The sequence below is a fragment of the Carica papaya genome, chromosome 2 (assembly GCF_054855325.1).
Source record: "Carica papaya isolate Zhongbai chromosome 2, ASM5485532v1, whole genome shotgun sequence".
Taxonomy (NCBI): Eukaryota; Viridiplantae; Streptophyta; class Magnoliopsida; order Brassicales; family Caricaceae; genus Carica; species Carica papaya.
Genome location: NC_142310.1, coordinates 12,464,953 through 12,469,916, shown reverse-complemented (window position 1 = coordinate 12,469,916; position 4,964 = coordinate 12,464,953). Strand labels below are relative to the sequence as shown.

The following is a 4,964-nucleotide window of genomic DNA, read 5'->3' as shown; positions in this document are numbered from 1 at the left end:
CACTACTACAGTTCAATGTTTTTAGTTAATTGTAATTTTATTTTTTGTAGATTCGACACCCATCACATAGCAGACATTAAGGGGATATCACCTTCCACTTTGATGCATAAAATTCTAATGGAAGAAGACAACAAGCCCAATAAAGAAGCACAGAGGCATTTAAACCCATTGATAATGGAGGTTATGAAGAAGGAGTTCTTGAAGTTGCTAGATGTCGGAGTCATCTACCCAATCTCATATAGCAAATGGGTGAGTCCAGTGCAAATAGTACCAAAGAAAACGGGAATAACAATGATAGAAAACCAAGACAGCGAGAAGGTATCAACAAAGGTACAAAACGGATGGAGGGTCTGCATAAATTACTGAAAGCTGAATGTTATCAAAGGAGAAATTGCACATAGGACCAGTGGGTCACCAGGCTGTAAAGATCGCATGAGCCTTGCCCAAGGCTTAGAGCGACAATTTAGGCCTTTTCTGAAGGTCAAAAACTTCATAGCCTTTTTGCAGATCAAGTAGAAGCCTTGCCCAAGGCTTCTGCCATGATGACATAGGAATCCCAGTTTGGAAGTATTTAGATAAACCATGCCCAAGGGTTATGTTGTTGATGCACCTTGAGTTCAATACTGCGTAACCCTTGCCCAAGGCTTAGCAAAACAAAACCTCTTGTGAAATATCCACCAAGCCTCGATTCTAGTCATAAAAAAGAAAAATAATTAGTTAATCTCAAGTCCCCGGTGACGATGCCAAAATTTGATGGGTGTCAAATCTACCAAAAATAAATTCTTAATTAGCCAATAAAACAATATTATAGTAGTGATAAGAAGGATCGAATCCACAAGGAATTGAAAACCAATTTTCTTCCTTGACCAACAAATGAAAAGTAAATAAGAGGGGTTTTGTAAAATCTAATACACAAAATATAAAATAAACAATAAGAAAAATAACATTAAACAAACTCTTGACTACAAAGTAGAAACTAAAACAATTATAAGAAGAATTTCTAGTTGATGAAATAGCTAGCTCTAGTAATGTAATTGTTCATAGATGCAAGGATTTATTTTACCCAAAATATGGTAAATCAGTTATAGTTGTTGAAAATATTTTTGACAACTAATCCTTTCTTATTCCTAAACTAACCAAAAAATGTTCGTTAGTTGATTCTTCGTTGTCAAGAAGTCCTGAGAATGTCTATAGGATTTAACTTGTCAACGGCCTCGAATTCATCCGTGTGAACCGGTCAACTAGATTACTTACCTCCTCAGTATGGCACCGATCACTACTTGGTGCCAGAACCACTTAAATAATTACGAATTTAAGGAGTTTGGCTAGTTGCTTGCAGTTTCTCTTTTTGTATGACGAATCTTATTCAAACATATTTAAAACAACAAATACATATAGGTGCATGATGTAAATAAATACTGGATCAGAAATAAAACTCAAATTAATTCGATTAGATCTTACAAATACATTGTTAGAGTTGACTAGATCTTATCAGCTAGGAAAAAGAAAAATAAATCAGCCACTCATTGTGGACTTTATAATATAAATGAGCTCTTGAAGGGTAGAAGAAAGAATAAAGAAGAATAAAAAATTACAGAAGCTACTGTGTGCGGCTTCGGGAAAAAGAGAGATTATGATTCTTCTTTACAATCGCCCTTTTTATAGAAAAGGAGTTACACTTTTCTTCTTTTGTTGATTAGGATCATTTTCCTTGATCTTATGCTTATCCCAAGCCTTTCAGAATATTTTTCCCTTGATTTTTGACCCCAGATCTTTGCTGGAATAATATCCTTTTCCAGATTTAAAAAACGCACGTTTTAATTTAAATCTACTACTGTGTGTGACTCTTAGCCTTGCCCAAGGCTAATTTGTCTATCTACTAGACCAAGCCTTGCCCAAGGCTTTTTTTCTAGACTGATGACTCTTTTTACGAACTCTTCTTCTTTTCATGCTTTTTTTCCTTGTTTCGTCCTTATCTCTTGTCCTGCAACAAAATATAAAAAATAGCTCGGATCAGATAACATACCATCAAGTTTAACAATTCAAAAGTAAGGGATAATGATGTCATTTTTAGGCACTATCAAATTGGTTCTAAGCCTCCAAGACATAAGTACATTATAAAAGTATCTCTCAAATATCTGAAGTCCATTTTACTACTTCCCAGTGGTCCTTATCGAGATTAGAGAGAAACTTGCTGACCAAACCAATAGCATGAGCAATATCTAGTCAGGTTCAAATCATAGCATACATCAAACTCTCAATTATAGGGGAGTAAGGAAAAACTGTCATTTCTTCCTTTTTCTTTTCAGTAAAAAGACATGATTTCTTGCTAAGTTTGAAGTGGTTAGCAAGCGGTGTGCTAACTGGCTTAGCATTCTTAGTATTAAATCTTTTTAGAACTTGTTGAACATACTTTCCTTGTGACAACCCTAATTTTTTAACTGGAATCATGAATAATCTGCATACCTTTATATGAGAATAAGTGACATCCTTCTTTGACCATACTCTCTAAGGAATATCAAAATCTAAAGGACCTTATGGAGATCTATTCATTAAGTTGCAAGTAGTGTAGAGTGTTTTACCCCAAAATAGCTTTGGTAGATTAGCAATTTTCACCATGCATCCAACCTAATCTAAGAGGTCTATTTGTTTTCTCAGCTACACCATTAAGCAAATCCCATATATCTTTTGGAGTTCCACAAGCCCATGATGCTAGTGTGATAGCCTGTAGTCCCACTGGGGAATACTTACAACATTTTGGACGATTAAGACTTTAACATTCACTTTACGCCATTTTTTCTAATTCCACTTTGTCTACTTGAAACTGTACATAGCTTTAATAAAATTTTCTATGAACGAAATTAAATCTTAGTAACTAATTATTTTAATTTAATATAATCCTAACTAATTAAAATAATGAGTTAGTTTATACTAAGTGGTGTTAAAAGATTAATTTGGGGAATCTACATTGAATCAGTTTGGGAATCTCGAAGGAACATAGCTCAGTTCGCCGCAGGGATGCTTGGAGCAGATTTTGAACCTGCATAGAAAAACCAAAATCGGTTAAAACCGGTCTAACACAACTAGATCGGTTCAATAGAACTGGTTTGGGGCCAGTTCAAACCAGTGAGACCAGTTTGGACCGGTCAAACTGCATGGGATGGAGGGGACTTACCTCTAGTTACAGGAGGAGGCACAAGGGTAGCCTCGGGTTGGTCTTCCATATGTTTTCATTCATGGTAGCACATGAACTGTGACCAAACTACTCAAATCGGCTCACAAGATCTCCCCATGCGGTGGCGGGTCGCAACATATGCGAGGAAAACACCGAATCCCACGATTCTGGCCTTTGCCTCTCACAAAACCTCCAAACGCAATGGTAGAACACCACACGTGTCCGGAGCCTACGGATTCTGCGGAGTGCCCTCTGGTGGTCGCGGTGCAGCCTCCTTTGTTCACTGGCATATCCCGCTTACAGCCTAGGCTGCTCATGCCTCCCACACCACCACCTGCATGTAACCGAACTACAGCTTTCCTCTCCTTTTCTTTTTTTTCTCCGCTCCCGGCACCACGCTGCTCGCGGCACCACGCGCTCATGACACCACACCGCTCGCGGTTCCCCCAATTTTTTTCTTCTTCCTCTCTTCCCCTCCTTTCTTCTTCTTCTTCCTCATGCATGCGGCCATGGCTGCCATTGCCACTACTCCTCTCTCCCTCAGTTCCCGTTTTCTTCTTCTTTTTTTTCTTATCTTCATTTTTCTTCCTCTCTCTACCCATCTTCGCTCGCGGTTGCTTGCCACGAGCACCACCTCATTCTCTATTCTCTCGGTCTCTTCCCCTTCTTCTTCCTTTTTTTTCTTCCTTTCCTCTTACCCGTGCTAGATCACCGTTGGGCAATCTCTCTTCTCCTCTTGGGCTCGCGGTGCGACCTTCTTTGGGTGGAGATCGCGGCTGCGAGATCTCCTCTCTTCTTTCACCTGTCAGTTGATTTGGCCACAAATGAGGGAACCTGATTAGTATTTCCATTAAATACGTAAGCTCCTGGCTGTCGAATCTCCTTTGGGAGATTTTGACCGTTGATTTTTGTGAGGGGCGTTTTCATCTTTCCACATTAAAAAATGCATCCTGGTCATTCGATCAGGAGCCCTTAGATCGTGACCCTACTATCTGGGGTTTTATTAAGGGCGAAAGGGTGGGTTTTTTTGCGTATTTGAAATCTCAACCGTTTGATCATATCTCACGCGATCTAGGCCATTCGTTTGAATTTCAAATAAGAAGAGATCTATGTCGTCCGATCAGATTAGGCAGGAAACAATCTGGACCTTTGGATCGTTATTCAAATGAAAGCGAATCCTGGCCATCGGATCGGTTTGCCCATACGCAATAAGGTCGTTCATAAAAAATACAATGAGAGGGATTTCTGGCCACACGATTAAACTTGTCCCCGCGCAAGCAGATCGTTGGCTCTACATTATGTAAATTGCCACAAGGGCGGCCACGCGTGCACACTCTTACCGACGTGTCTGCAACACGACCTAAGGCCATTGGTCACGTTGCCATGTCGCCCACTGACGTGCTCGGACTTTTCAAAATTGCATGAAGTCTCAATTTTATGAAAATTTGTTCATTTAGGTCCCTTTATCCCATTTTGGGCCCAAACAAGCTCCGACTTTTTTCTGATTTTTTCATGTTTAAGTTCCTAAATTCTTATTTAACTTATTATTTGGCTTAAATATTATTTTTTAGTTATCCTAATATTTATTTTAATTACTTTCTTTTATTAATTTACCTAATTTTATATTCTTTAATTATTTTTAATTTAATTAACTTTATAATTTTTTCCTAATTTAATTTATTATTTATTAATTTTTTGCTTCTCTTAATATTTTTGATTTAATTTATTTTTACAGATTATGGAAGTTAATTATTTTTAAATCCTCTTTTGAAATTATTTTTAATTTTTA

At 37.9% G+C, this 4,964-nt stretch overlaps 1 long non-coding RNA gene across 1 annotated transcript; it reads right to left on the bottom strand.

Moving 5' to 3' along the window:
• Positions 1–1,386: 1,386 nt before the first annotated feature.
• LOC148268765 (uncharacterized) lies at positions 1,387–4,141 on the bottom strand. The gene is made up of 3 exons (XR_015816993.1): positions 3,176–4,141; positions 2,968–3,040; positions 1,387–1,984 (listed from the first exon to the last, which is right to left on the bottom strand). It is a non-coding gene; the product is annotated as an uncharacterized LOC148268765 (long non-coding RNA).
• Between the last annotated feature and the right edge of the window lie 823 nt (positions 4,142–4,964).